General features: G+C 38.9%; 1 non-coding gene across 1 annotated transcript; it reads left to right on the top strand.

Moving 5' to 3' along the window:
- Positions 1–2,944: 2,944 nt before the first annotated feature.
- On the top strand, positions 2,945–3,016 carry TRNAN-GUU (transfer RNA asparagine (anticodon GUU)). Its single transcript has one exon. It is a non-coding gene; the product is annotated as a tRNA-Asn (tRNA).
- Positions 3,017–16,032: the final 13,016 nt, after the last annotated feature.

Here is a 16,032-nt window from a genome sequence, read left to right as displayed (position 1 = left end):
ACTACAGGCACATTCTTAATCCAAACGGATAATTCCCTTGATATTGTCCCAGTTGTATTATAAATTCACGAACCAACCACTCCTAAAGGTATGCAAAGGTAATTTGGAAGATTAAAAACATAAATGGAAGAAGGTATCATTATCATTCACACATACAATTTGACATCAATCGTATGTACGCAAAATCAAATTTCAAGAGTTTTAATGAATGAACTGAGAGTAATTTCGGATAAGGGAGTACAGTGTAATCTTTTTCAAGATAATCGACCCAGGTATGTTAAGGTCCTCCCTTCTTTCTTTTGGCATAGTCCAGATTATACGAAAGAAACGAGCAAATACATTGTTTCTATAAATTACTCTATTCATAGAAATAGTAGGGGTGTCTATATTCTTGATTCCCCATGAGAACTATCATTATCTTCTGTTCATGGGTCTCAGAATAATACGCAGTTGGAAAAGTTTATCCGGAAGGAATATCGATATTATTATGTATTTTTCATGCATTTCACTCATTTATACATGTTGCATTAACCCATGACCAGATGGCGTTATATACGCGTATATATATAAATATATGTATATGGGATATGGGAAAAGGTTACGGCGTTATATACGCACCACCACCTGATCAGCTGGTATATGATGATGATATTGCCCACAGTGGCTAAAATATGATTCAAACGACGTTATATACGCGTATATATGTATGTATTCAAACGGCGTTATATACGCGTATATATGTATGTATATATATGTATATGGGATATGGAAAAGGTTATGGGATATGGGAAAGGTTATGGCGTTATATACGCACCACCACCTGATCAGCTGGTATACGATGATGATTTTGCCCACAGTGGCCGATATAATATGATGGGATGCCCTCAGAGGCTGATAATGTTATGAAACATGTACCTATGCACAACATGACATTCATATGCATATGCATGACACTAAAAGTAATTTATGATTTACAAAGTTATTCAGACTTGCAGGATGAGTCATGTACTCTATATTTCTTCCATGTCTCTTATGTACTTATTTATATGCCTTACATACTCGGTACATTATTCGTACTGACGTCCCTTTTGCCTGGAGATGCTGCGTTTCATACCCGCAGGTCCCGATAGACAGGTTGAGAGCCTTCCAAGTAGGCTATCATCTCAGCGGAAGATGTTGGTGCGCTCCATTTGCTTCGGAGTTGCTTGTTTGGTTAGGTTTAATTACAAACTAAGATAAAGAAGATTCAGTGTTAATCTAGTTAGAAATTACTCAAAATAGCCTAATACAGCCGTTCACGTGCTCTGCTGAAAGTTAGATTACAAAAGATGCCCTAAAAATGTGAAAAGAAAGTATTTATACTAGGCCGAATTTTCTGGACAAAAATACCCCTGACGAGGTAGTGCGGTCCGCATTAAATGCATCGCGGACCGCAATGAGGCTTCTTGGCTTGATTAATCATCCTCTGAATCTGGCCATCGCGGGCCGCATAAAATGCACCGCGACCAAGGTGGCTTCAACTGCGGTCCGCACAAAAAGGACCGCGGACCGCATTGGCCTTAATCTCCAAACTCCTAACTCTCTGAACCCCCATCTTTGCGGACCGGACAAAATGGGTTGTGGCCGCAAAGTGGCCACTGCGACCACATGAACTCCTTCGCGGTCCGCATTACCTTAGGCTCCAAAAGTGCAGCTCTCTAAATCTCCTCACTGCGGACCGCACTAAATGGCTTGCGGCCGCGGTGGGCCTGTTGCAGCTGTGCTTTGACTTGTTCTTGGTACTTGTGCATGTTTCACTCCTTTTTGAGCTGGTTTTGACTAATTGTCACCTTTTTTACCAAACCCTGCAATAAAGTACAATATGTAAGTCTTTGGGACTATTTTGTATACATGTTTAATCAAAACTCAAGTAAAAAAGAGTGTAAAATGAACTAGAATCCCTAGCTATCAAGGCTATCGAGTCCTCTTGAGGCCGGTTACGGCGAGTTCTGTTGAGACTGGATATATCCGAGACCTCCTGAGGCCGGGTACGACCGAGACCTCTTTGAGGCCAGGTATGGAGAGATAAAAATTTGCCCTGAAGAGCAGCCGAAAATATATGTGTGTATATATATAGTATCAAATAATACGTGACCCCGATGGGATAGGCTTAATTTCACAAAAAGTTTGCATGCATTTATGATCAATGGTTCATAGTTCCTCATAGTTTGGTTCATGCCCCCAATTGGTTGTCTTCGGTGTTCAGGTTGGAATCATGTACTCATACCTCTTATGCTATGACTCTAATTTACTTGTGTTTCTTGTTTTATATACTCATTACATTATCTGTACTGGCGCTCCTTCTTTTAGGCGTTGTGTTAATGCCAACAGGTACAGATAGACCCGGTGATGCCCATCCCCAATAGGTGCACGATTCAGTTTTTGGTTGTTGCTCTCCTCTCCTTTGGAGTAGCTATTCAGAATTTAATAGGTATGGAGGCAGATGTTATAAATATTCTGGATATGGTGAGGCCATGTCCAGTTCGGTTCCTATCTACCGTTGGTGTTAAAGGGAGAACTGCGATGAGTCAACCCTAGTACGAGAGGACTGGAAAGCCATCAGGCTTTAAAGTATAGGAGAGGGGACTCTTTCATACCTGCTAACTCCTAGGATGAGAAGTAGGTCCCTTGTTTTTGGCAAGAAGAGTTCCAACCTTTGTTTCCCCTCGGTAGAGTAAAACTACTTCGCGAACTGGCAGGATGCGGAGATATATTGACCAATATGAATCTCCAGAGTGGATGGTTGATCGCCACCTCCTTGTCATGTAGGCTCTCCGGTCGGGGAAGGGCTTACTATTGTAATTTTTTCTCCCAGTGTATGTGAAAAAGAGTGACGAACTCATTTTTATTCGATCATAGGTTGGTCCAAAGAACGAGAGTCAGCTTCCAACATTAAGTCCGTTGTTCCTCAATAGCTCAGTGGTAGAGCGGTCGGCTGTTAACCGATTATTCGTAGGTTCGAATCCTACTTGGGGAGATTTTTTAGTTATCGTTTTTCTGACCTAGCGTCCCATATCCTTCTCCTTTGTTTCTAAACTAGCAGAATCATGGGACATAAAAAGTAGTAAGTTGATTGTTGGTTTTTATTCCTCACTCTCGTATAGGTTAACTTGGTTCGTTCCATTCTTAGGGATAAGAAGGATTCGCTGGAAAGACTGGAGTAGTATCTTCATTAGCCAGAAGGAAATAGTCTCCACTACCGTCATTCGCCAACCTAGTTGTGTATGTGTATGTCTTTTGGTACTCTTGGACGCTTACAGGCTAGAGTCTAGTTGTATAAAAGGAGGCAGTTACTGTTTTGTTAAGAACATTTGTAATATGTATAAAATGCCAATGTTGTCCTTGTTGATCGGTTGTACTCATTCTAAACTTTGGTGATTATCATTTGGAGTCCTCAATGTCCCAGAACTCATGACCAAAAAGTCAAAAGAGCATGCATTGGTTCGCACGAGCCTTCGAGCGTCATGTGTCGGTTGCACCTTTCAAGGTTGGGGTGTAACACATCTCCTTTAGTATCCAGCACGACCAAGGAATCCTCTCAATTGTTTGATATTACAATGGACAGATCAACTCTGTACAACCAATATTTTCTTGGGATCAGTTGAAACCCTTTCAACACTGATGAAATGGCCCAAGTACTCCACCTTAAACACAACAAATGCACACTTAGTCATCTTAGCATATAATTGATAGTGCTTCATCAGTTCAAAGATATCCTTCACATGATCAACATGAGCAAACATGCTTCTAATATAAATCAAAATGTCATAAACAAATACTAGGACTAACTTCCTTAATAAGGGTTTAAAAACAGAATTCATAAGACTTCGGAATGATGAAGGAGTACTAGTTAACCCAAAAGGCATAAATAAGAACTTATAGTGACCTTCATGAGTTCTGAAAGCTATTTTATGGGTGTCCTCTCTTGCCATTCTTAGCTGGTGGTATCATGCTCTAAGATCTATCTTAGAGAACACAAATGCATCCCCAAATTTATCAACCAAATCCTCAATAATGGGTATAGAAAACTTGTCCTTAACTATCATATGATTCAATTTACTATAATCAATGCATAGTCTCCAACTACCATCCTTCGTTCCTACCATCACAATAGGTGAGGCATAAGGACTGGTACTATATGGAATTACCTATTGGTCCATCATTTCTTGAACTATCTTCTCAATGACATCCTTTGTTATTCCAAAATATCTATATGGCCTTTTGTTCACAGGACTTGCAGACTCTATCAAGGGAATTCTGTGATCAAAAGAGCCTCTATGAAGGGATAAGGTTGTAGGCACTTCAAAAATACCTAAATACTGCTTGATGAGAGCAGATAAAGCTGGTGTAAATACAGCTTCCTGTGTAGCTTGTATGTTATGGCATTACATTCCATCAACATCCATGTCCACCAATGACATCATGAAGAACTGAGCCTCTAAATCATTTAGTTTAGGTAAGGAACTATCTTAGTTGATTTTAGTTGGTTGTTAGCACTTCTCAGTACATGCTTCTTGCCTTAGTGTACATATTCAATGGTTCTGTTCCTGAAATCAAACAAGATTCTTTCCAAAGTACTGAGCCATTGCACTCCCGATACCATATCCACACTTCCTAATGGTAACAATAGGAAATATGATGAGAATGGTATCCCTTGCAGTAACCATTGTAGGTTCTCACACACAATAACAGTTTGTACCTTTCTACCATTAGCTACACTAATAGATTGTTCTACTATAGGACTAAATTAGCACCCTAGTTTCTTAGCAACTTCATGATCAATAAAGTTATGTGTACTCCCCGTATCAATCTGAACTTGCAAGGGCCTCTTTTCATGATAACCAGTGACTCTGATTGTTTGATAACCACACACCCCAGTAAAAGCTTGCAGGGATATAGTCATGAATTCATTAACATGTTCCACAATTTCTTGGATCAATACCTTATCATCTACCTCTATTGCTGTGGTTATTTACTCTTCTATCACCTCCACCATAACAAACTGCTTCCTAGACTTGCATTTATGCCCCATCTCATATTTTTCATCACAAAAGAAGCAGAGACCTTGGCCCCTTTTTCATCTATTTCAGCAGTTGTTAGCCTTCTTCCTAATATGTTTGATTTGTTTGGGTTGATATCAACATTTCTTTGGTGAGTGGAGTTTGGTGCAAAGGGTTTTTGGTAGTTCTGTAATCTGAAAGAAGTTGGAGTAGGTAAGATAGGATTAGAGTTGGAGTGAGAAGGTCTGGAAACATGTTTCAACCCATATGTTTTGGCATGGGCATCAAAGACTTCCTCCTGTAATCTGGCAATCTTATAGGCTTTCTGTTACATCTCGCATTTTTGTATGATAAAAGTTTCGTCTTCAGTTAATTGACGTAGACTCAGGAATGAGATTATCCTGAGGTTTACATATTTATACCATTTATAACAAGCAATAAGTAAGTATCATAAAGGATAAAGGGTAAATGAATTAAAGAAAACAAGTTTCGTTGAAAATGGCCAATTTGGGATAAAATACGGGTTGAGCGATAATACCCGATAATTATGGACTAGTACCATACAAGGTACCATATGTCCGTGATAGTATGATGTATAAAGTATATTAAAAATGAGTAGTATTTTTAGGTAATTTCAGATAATTTTTAATTATGCGGGTAATTGCTTAATTATCGGGTAGCAGGACATTAGCTAGTTAATTATTAAAAATGAGATAAGATTAAAACCCCACCCCAAGAAAAGTAATGTGGCACAAGGCCACAAGTAAAGGAATGACTCTTAAATCATTCCATATCTAGGTGTCTTAATCTTGGACAATTAAAACATCCAAGTAATGTTTAACATAAAACCTTGTCATTCCATTTTGGACAAAAAAACCAAGAAAAAACTTTAAGATTGAAAACCAAAGATATGATCCATTCTTTATAATTCAAGATAACTTCGGAGAAAAGGTCCATTTTCTTGGTTCAATCATTTCAACACCAAGTTCAGAAGCAAATTTCGTTTCAAATTTAGCTCAAAGGAAACGTTGAAGCAGAAGCAAATTTCGAAGCTTAATCCAATTTTTGGGGTTCTAAGTTCAATCCACGAAGGTTTCCGACAAAATATTATACGGAGTTTTTCCTACTCCAGGTATGTTAAGGCCATCCCCTCTTTCTTTTGGCATGGTCCAAATTATACCAAAGAAACGAGAAAACACACAGTTTCCATAAATTACTCTATTCATAGAAATATTAGGGGTGTCTATATTTTTGATTCCCCATGTGAATTATTACTATCTTATATTCATGTATCTCAGAATAATACGCAGTTGAAAAAGCTTATCCAGAAGGAATATTGAGATTATTACGTATTTTTCATACAATTCACCCATTTATACATGTGCATTGACCCATGAACAGATGGCGTTATATATGCATATATATGTAAATATATGTATATGGGATATGGGAAAAGGTTACGGCATTATATACGCACCACCATCTGATCAGCTGGTATATGTTGATGATATTGCCCACAGTGGCCGAGAAGATATGATGAGATGCCCTCGGTGGCTTGATGATATAATGTACACCCATACCTATGGATGGCACGACATTTATACGCACGTGCATGATATTATAAGTGTTTTAGAATTTATAAAGTTATTCAGATTTAAAGACGTGTTTCTATATTCCATGTTTCATCTATGTCTTTTATGTACTAATTTTCATGCCTTACATACTCAATACATTTTTCGTACTGACGCCCTATTTCACGGGACCTGCATTTCATGCCCGCAGGTGCAGGTAGGCAAGCTGACAGTCTCCCTTCTTAGGATCCCTGATTAGCGAGAGTTGGCGTGCTCCACTTGATCCGGAGCTGCATTTGATTTTGGTACGATATATTTATATATATATATGGGAATTACGTGGCTCAGTCCCGTCTTTGTACAGTTATGTTTCCATTAGAGGTCTGTAGACAGTATGTCTAGTTGGGTTGTATGTGGCATTGTCGGCTTTCAGTTATTGGATGTATAGTTGTCTATTGCAGTCTTGCCAGCTCGCCCACTGTATTCTGCATGTATACTATCACGCCCTAAAACTATGTGATCGGCACCCAGTATTCTACCCGACCCGAGTGAACCATCCTATAGATTAATACACATCTATATGCTTAATAGGAGGATGCGAAAGGCTCTTCAATTTCAATCATTTTAAGATATATGCAAAACATGAACAATCATTTTAAGTAAATGTTTTCCTTTCAATTTCAATCATTTTAAGTAAATGTTTTCCTTTGAAGGCAAAGCTTCATAAAGATAAAAGAAAATTTCGTTCATGCACGACATGTAAGTAACCATAGGATTACAACCCAAAATGAATACTATTGTTGTCTATGGAACCTCTATGACACGAACTGGAATAGTCAACCAAGGCATAACCCGGTGGATCAAAGGGATATTAATATAATAAAGTCCTCCACAAATACAAGCGTGGAGTCTCACCAAATAATGTCAATGGGAAATGTAGAGCTGCCCTATCACGCGGTCTAAGTTGCTCAGGTCCAGTCCCTGAAAATAGTAAATAAAAATGTGGCCGAAAGACCTAAGCTCCACATGCCTAGTACGAATCATGAACCTTTCCCCAAAAAGAAAATAGGACGATATTTAAGAAGACATAAAATATGCAATAATAATTGATATTAAGAAAGAAGTATTCATATCAATTAACAATTTTAAAAGTACAAATAAAATAATATGGTCAAACATATTTCAAAGTCTTCCTTTATCATTGATCTTTGCAAAATCATGTTAGATTTTTCATTTACCGGGAGCACTATACCATCACCGACACGAAAAAAGGTCAACTAGGTTATGTACCTAGCGGCAAGTAACATATACCCTACTTGCTCAGGTCGTCTCATCGTTGTGCCGCACGAATCGACTCAGCCATGCTAATAAAGTAGCACAATAGTACCCCTAATGGGAAGTACTCTGCCGTAGTTCCCAACGGTAAGGTAGGTTTTACGCCTACACCGGTACGTGTAGTTTCATGACCTAATGAGGAAAAATGTCCAAGGTCAATCTCGGTGAATTTAAGTAACTCCCAAAACCTTTACATTTATCAATGATGATATTTATAGCCAAATCAACTATTTGAGAATAGCTATATCCAAGATATTTTACAACTCATGTATTTTCATTTCAAAATACTACAAGTGCTATTCCTTATTTATTTAGTTTTTTTCTTTAATTAAGATACAACATTTCAGGAAAATAATATTCATATCACTTAAATCTTTTATGACGCAAGAATGGTAAAATCCCAACTCACTCGTCCCCACAAGCTACGACTCGCATATTGAAACTCAGTTTAATCGTGTTTCGATATGAGTTTGGAGAAACGTTCTGAGGGTAGTAAGTTTCAACGTACCTCAAATTGCTTCCAACCTTATCACAAATGATCCAATAACGCCAATGAGTCATGATCTACATATACGAACTCACATAATTCAAGAACGAATCACAACGATACCTACTAAACCAACTAAGTGTCTATCGCTTAAATCTAATCTTGTAAGTTTAACAAAATTCCTCATTTGATTATTTGAATGACAATCCTTGAATTTTAACTCCAACTTATTCATTAAACTTGTTATGGATCTAGTCATTCCACTATAAACTCAAAATAACATCGTTCAAACAACACCCATCACTATTCATCATTATTACCAACCAACTTTTCAATTTCAAGACTAGCTTCTAGGGTTTTATGAATAGATGTTTAAATACAAATCTAACTTCATAAATATACTCTACTACGCCCGTGGAGTATGGTACATAAGATTGGAGTGAAGAAATTACCTCTTTGTCAAACCCCAAAAGTTTCAAGATTTGAGTTTCTTGAAATGTCCTTGAGATTATCTTCAAAAATCTATGAATCCCACGATGTTGGAGGGTTAAGAGATGTAATAAATAAATCAAATTTATCAAAAAAAAGGCATTTAATTCTTACCTTGAAGATGTATTAATGGTAAATATATGCTCCTTCTCTCTAATCTCCAAGACCAAGTCAAATATAATATAATCTCTCCCTTTACAAAATGCCTACAAAAACTTCAACTGTGGATTCTAAATTTCGGGTGCTGAGTTGCACGCCTTCACTGGGTTCTAATTTATTCCATCACAAAAGCAACATTTTGGTCTTCAACTTTAATCATTCTATTTCCCACTTGCTTTTGTCTTTCATACTTACTTTCATTATTTCCTTATCCTTGTTATTTAATTAATCCCATTGTCCCTCACTTGTCTCTTTGTTGGCCAACCACTTTTCCTAGTTTTCTAAATCTTTTCTCGTTGCCATCTGAAGACTAGGATTTTAAATCCTTGTTTTCCTTATTAAATTCCAACTCTTCAAGTTGGTTACATACCATTGAATTCTCAAAATTTTAGCACTTATGAATAGAAACTTGAAATGCTCCAAATGCATTAGATGACCTTGTAACATCCACTAATTCAATGATTAACTATCGATATTATCCCTAAGCATTCCAATAACTTTGTTCCACTCAAATAATCATGTAGCTCAGATTTAATTACATAGCATTCTCAAGCTCAAAATTAGTAAGAGTTACCTAAAAGAATTTACGGGGCTTTACATTCTCCCCCACTTAGAAACATTCGTCCTCGAATGTAAATTTCTTGTCGTGTTAAAGTCTAAAAACGTAATCTCCGAGCCTTTTGATTACTCTTTAACTCTTTAAGACTTCGAAATTTGACTAACTCTCCAAATTTTTTTAAAAAAAATTTCAGCAGAGTTTCCTTCGTTAATAGGCTTATCCCAAAATTCCAACCTCACAACGAGTTATAAGAATACAATATAAAAGGCCTTACATGGCTCAACTCAACACAACTACCTTAATGAATGTATCTACAATTTCATATATCTCCGGACATCAGTACTTAGCCTTTCCCAACATCACAAGAATTAAATTTATCAACATAAGACAAGTCTAACAACCATGTGCAATAGATAAATTAATCAATCACTTGCCCCACGGAAGTAAATTATAATAAACTCTAAACTCAAAATTTTAAAAAAATGGCATACCTGAAGTTGCGAATAAGTGTGGATATCGGATTTTCATATCTTCCTCGGCCTCCTAAGTAGCCTCCTCGACGTCATGATTACGCCATAACACTTTAACTGAAGCTATGTCTTTAGTCCTCAACCTACGGACTTGCCTATCAAGAATCTCAACAGGTTCTTCGTTATAAGTTAAGCCGTCATTTATTTCTACTACTTTCTGGTGAGGCGATGTGAGCATGATCATGCACATACCCTCGTAGCGTCGATACATGAAAAACAGGATGAACCAAAGTCAATGATGCAGGTAACTCCAGCTTATAGGCTACTTCCCCAATCCTTTTCAAGATACTATATGGGCCAATGAATCTAGGACTTAGCTTGCCCTTCTTCCCAAATCTCATAACGCCCTTCATTGGTGATACTTTCAAGAACACTTGATCACCCTCCTTGAACTCCAACTTACGTTGATGTACATCTGTATAGCTTTTTTGTTGACTTCGTGCAGTCTTAAGCTTTGTTGAATCAATGCCACCTTCTCTAAGGCGTCCTGTACAAGATCGGGTCCAAGTAGTCCTACCTCTATCGGCTCAAACCATCCAATAGGAGATCTACAACGTAGTCCGTACAAAGTTTCATATGGAGCCATCTGGATACTAGCATGATAGCTACTATTGTAGGAAAATTTGATCAGAGGTAAGTGTTCATCCCAATTCCCACCAAAATCAAGGACACAAGCCCGCAACATATCCTCAAGTGTCTGAATAGTTCTTTCAGCTTGTCTGTCAATCTGTGGATGAAAAGCGGTACTCAAATTGACACCTGTACCTAATCCTTCTTGAAAGGACAACAAAAAATGAGCAGTAAATTGGGCCACTCTATCAGATATAAGGGAAGTTGGAATCCCATGAAGTCGGACAATTTCTTTCAAGTACAACTTAGCATATTGTGGTACCGTGTCAGTCATCTTTACTAAGAAATGCGCCGACTTTGTAAGTTGGTCTACAATCACCCAAATAGAGTCATGCTTCAAGCGAGTGCGAGGCAAACCCACAACAAAGTCCATATTAATCATCTCCCACTTCCTAAGTGGAATCTCAATATTCTGAGCCAACCCACCAGGTCCTTGATGCTCAGCCTTTACTTGCTGGCAATTTAAACATCTAGCCACGAAGTCTGAAATGTTTTCCTTCATCCGATTCCACCAATAGATCTCCCGCAAGTCTTTGTACATTTTTGTGGATCCTGGATGTATAGAATATCACGAATTGTGTGCCTCATCCATAATTTCATTACGAAGCCCATCAACGTCTGGCACGCACAAGCGACCGTTCATCTTCAACACCCCATCCTCATCAAGAGAAAATGCAAGGATTTCTTTAAATTTTACACTATTTAGAATATTGACCAAATTTGGATCTTCAAATTGCTTAGCCTTGACACGCTCAATAAGAGAGGAACGTGCTATGGCACAAGCGACAAGCTCTTTACTTATCGGTAAATGTGCTAAGGTACCTCCTAACTTTTGGCTTAGCGCGTCGGCTACCACATTCGCCTTTCCCGGATGGTAATGAATGCTTAAATCATAATCCTTCAATAGTTCTAACCATCTCATTTGCCTCAAGTTTAATTCCCTATGCTTGAATATATATTGCAAGCTTTTATGGTTGGTGTATAATTCACAATGCTTACCATACAAGTAATGTCGTCAGATTTTCAAAGCAAAAACAACCACGGCAAGTTCCAAGTCATGGGTTGGATAATTCTTCTCATGGATCTTCAACTGTCTAGAAGCATAAGAGATAACCTTACCTTTCTGCAGCAAGACACAACCCAACCCAACTCTAGAGGCATCACAGTAAACCACAAAGTCACCCAAACCTGTTGGCAATGTCAACATAGTCAATCTAGCCTTCAACTCTTGAAAACTTCTATCACAAGCATCCGACCACTGAAACTTCGCTACTTTCTACGTCAACTTGGTTAACGGAGATGCAAGAGTAGAAAATCCTTCAACAAACTGTTGATAGCAACCCGATAATCCCAAAAAACTGCGAATCTCTGTCGGTGTAGTTGGCCGAGGCCAACTCTTAACCGCTTCAATCTTTTGAGGATAAACCTTAATACCTTTACGAGATACTATATGACCCAAGAATGCCACGAATTCGAGCCAAAATTCACACTTAGAGAATTTGGCATATAACTCATTCTCCAAGAGCGTCCGCAACACTATTCTCAAATGATTGGCATGCTCCTCTTGACTTTGCGAATAGACTAATATGTCATCAATGAAAACAATCACGAATCTATCAAGAACTGGTTTGAAAACCCAATTCATTAGATCCATAAAGGCCGTGGGTGAATTTGTTAGTCCAAATAACATCACCAAAAATTCATAATGCTCGTAGCGGGTCCAAAAGTCTATTTTGGGAATATCCTTTTCTCGAATCTTCAACTGATGATACCCCGACCTTAAATCAATCTTTGAGAAGAACTTTGCTCCTTGCAACCGGTCAAACAAGTCGTCTATCCGAGGTAGTGGGTACCTATTCTTGATGGTCACTTTGTTAAGTTGCCTGTAGTCAATACACATCCTGAAGGACCATCTTTCTTTTTCACAAATAGCACTTGCGCACCTTAAGGTGATACACTAGGTCTAATAAATCCTTTATCCAGTAAATCTTTCAATTGCTCTTTCAATTCTCTTAATTCGGCTGGAGCCATTCGGTATGGGGGAATAGATATCGACTGAGTATCTGGCACCACATCTATCCCAAAGTCGAAATCCAATCTGGTGGGATACCCAGAAGCTCATCAGGAAACTTATTAACAACTGGCATAGACTAAATATTGTTACCTCCGCAGTTGTGTCAATGACTCTGACTAAATGATAGAGACATCCCTTCGTGATCTTCTTCTTCGACTTAAGGTATGAAATAAATTTACCTCGAGGCTCAGCAATATTGCCTTTCCATTCACGAACTGGCTCATTAGGAAACTCAAACTTGACCACTTTAGCACGACAATCAAGAATGGTGTAACACTTGTATAACCAATTCATCCCCATAATCACATCAAAGTCAACCATTTCTAGTTCAATAAGGTCTATAGTAGTCTCTCGATCTTGGATTATGATCACACAACCCTTGTAAATGCGGGAGGCAATAGCAGGATCTCCTACCGAAGTCGACATAAAAAATGGTTCAAATAGTTGTTCTGGCTCTATGCCAAAATCCAAAGCAAAGTACGAAGTAATATAGGAAAAAATAGATCCAGGATCCATAAGAGCATAAGCATTTAGAGCACAAACTCTAAGTATAGTTGTGATAACAGCATCTGAAGCCTCTACAGTAGGGCGAGTAGGCATGGCATAGAAACAAAGATGAGTTCCCTGAGAAGTAGCAGCTGTCTATGGCAACCTTTCCTGCATTGCGTCCGTTGTGGGCCCTATTACCCCTATGTGGGGGTGGTGCAGCTGAAGTAGTAGCCATAAAAGGTGTCGAGTGAGCTCTCGAACCCTATTGCCCGTTAGGGCAAAACTTTCGGATGTGACCCGTCAACCCGCATCCATAGTACGGACCACGGGGTCCCCTGGTAACACTAGGCTGATGCTGATGAGAACCCACACTACTCTAACCCTACTGTGCAGTATGGTGCTCACTCTGAACGGACCTAGACTGGCCTCCTTGTTCGGAACTATATACCACTGGATGGCTACTAAAAGTTGTCTGCATCCTAGACTGGGTGGTCCAGATGATCCTCTGTTGTTCTGCCCCTTGCCCAAACTAGGCACTGCACTGAAAGTGCCAAAATTCCAAGGCTTTTTGTTCTGCTCCCTGTTGGCCCTCTCCTCCTGATGAATCCTTTCGAGATCCATTTCTAGATCTACAAAGTTAGTAAAGGTAGTGTTCCTTCTCCCACTAGCTGTATCTTTTCTGATGCCTGAAATCAAGCCACGAGCAAAGCGATCAATCTTTTCATCCTCGGTGGGGATGAGGTGGGGAGAATAACGGGATAACTTCTCGAATTTGATGTTATACACAAGGACAATCATGGTATCCTTCTTTAAGGTCTCAAACAATATCGCAAGGGCGGCTCTCACTCCTGGTGGTAACCGTTTCTTAATGAAGATCTTCTTAAATTCTGCCCAAATTATTGGAGGTGCATCCTCCGATTGACTTTTCTCTACCCCTTTGAACCAGAGGTCAGCAATGTCTTTCAACTGGTAGGTTGTCAATTGAACCACTCGGTAGTCTTTAACTCCCAGCAAAGTAGTAACTTTAGGTAGTCTTTAACTCTCAGCAAAGTAGTAGCTTTCTCAACTTCCTCTAAGAAGTCCTGAGGGTCTACAATGGGATCTGTACCAGTGAAAATTGGCGGCTCAAGTCTCACAAATTTCATGGCCAAATGTGCCATGTCCTCAATCGTTGGTGCTCTCATCCCTCCTAGTTGGAGTGCCTGAATCCCCACTTGAAGGTTCTGTTGGGTCTGCATAGCCATGAGGTCACCAAAAGTATCCATAGCCTTTTTAATATCAGTGAGGGTCTTTTCCAAGTGATTTGGTTGTGGAGGTGGAGCAGGTGCCTCATCAACTTCTTCCTCGAGCTCCTGGACCATCCTTGGAGCCATTGGAACTGGCACAGTCCGTGCTCTTGCAGCCTTCGGAGGTCGGACCCTAGGTCTAGCGAGTACCCCTTCCGAAGCCACATCAGGTATAGGAGCAACTTCTCAATTCATATTACCGCCACGGGTGTTCACCATCTTCTGCCAATTGATATAGTGCACGAGTTAGAAAATATTTCTTAGTTCTATCGCACAATTCTAGAATTAGAAGAAAGAGTGAAGTATTATTATAATGTCCATATAGCCTTCTCGATATAGAAGTATGGTGCACAACATACCAAAAAAGAGAACTCTACCAGACACGATTCCATAAACTTCCTAGGACTCGAATTAGAACCTAGGGCTCTGATACTAAGTTTGTCACGCCCTAAAACTATTTGACCAGCACTCGGTATTCTACCCGACCCAAGTGAACCATCCTATAGATTAATACACATCTATATGCTTAATACGATGATGCGAAAGGCTCTTCAATTTCAATCATTTTAAAATATACACAAAACATGAATAATGTCTTTAAGTAAATATTTTCCTTTGAAGGCAAAGCTTCATAAAGATAAAAGAAAATTTCGTTCATGCACGCCATGTAAGTAACCATAGGATTACAACCCAAATGAATACTATTGTTGTCTATGGAACCTTTCTGACACGAACTTGAATAGTCAGCCAAGGCATAACCCGGTGGCTCAAAGGGATATTAATATAATAAAGTCCTCCACAAATACAAGCGTGGAGTCTCACCAAATAACGTCAACGGGAAATATAGAGCTGTCATATCCACGCGGTCCAAGTTGCTCAGGTCCAGTCCCTGAAAATAGAAAATAGAAATGGGGCCAAAAGGCCTAAGCTCCACATGCCTAGTACGAATCATGAACTATTCCCCAAAAAGAAAATAGGACGATATTTAAGAAGACATAAGATATGCAATAATAATTGATATCAAGAAAGAAGTATTCATATCAATTAACAATTTAAAAGGTACAATAAAATAATATGGTAAAACATATTTCAAAGTCTTCCGTTATCATTGATCTTTGCAAAATCATGTTAGATTTTTCATTTACCGGGAGTACTATCCATCACCGACACGAAAGAAGGTCAACTAGGTTATGTACCTAGCGGCAAGTATCATATACCCTACTTGCTCAGGTCGTCTCATCGTTGTGCCGCATGAATCGACTCAGCCATGCTAATAAAGTAGCACAATAGTACCCCTAATGGGAAGTACTCTGTCGTAGTCCCCAACTGTAAGGTAGGTTCTACGCCTACACCGGCACGTGTAGTTTCATGACCTAATGAGGAA

Source organism: Nicotiana tabacum, chromosome 7 (assembly GCF_000715075.1).
Source record: "Nicotiana tabacum cultivar K326 chromosome 7, ASM71507v2, whole genome shotgun sequence".
Classification (NCBI taxonomy): domain Eukaryota; kingdom Viridiplantae; phylum Streptophyta; class Magnoliopsida; order Solanales; family Solanaceae; genus Nicotiana; species Nicotiana tabacum.
This window is presented reverse-complemented; position numbering and strand designations above follow the sequence as displayed.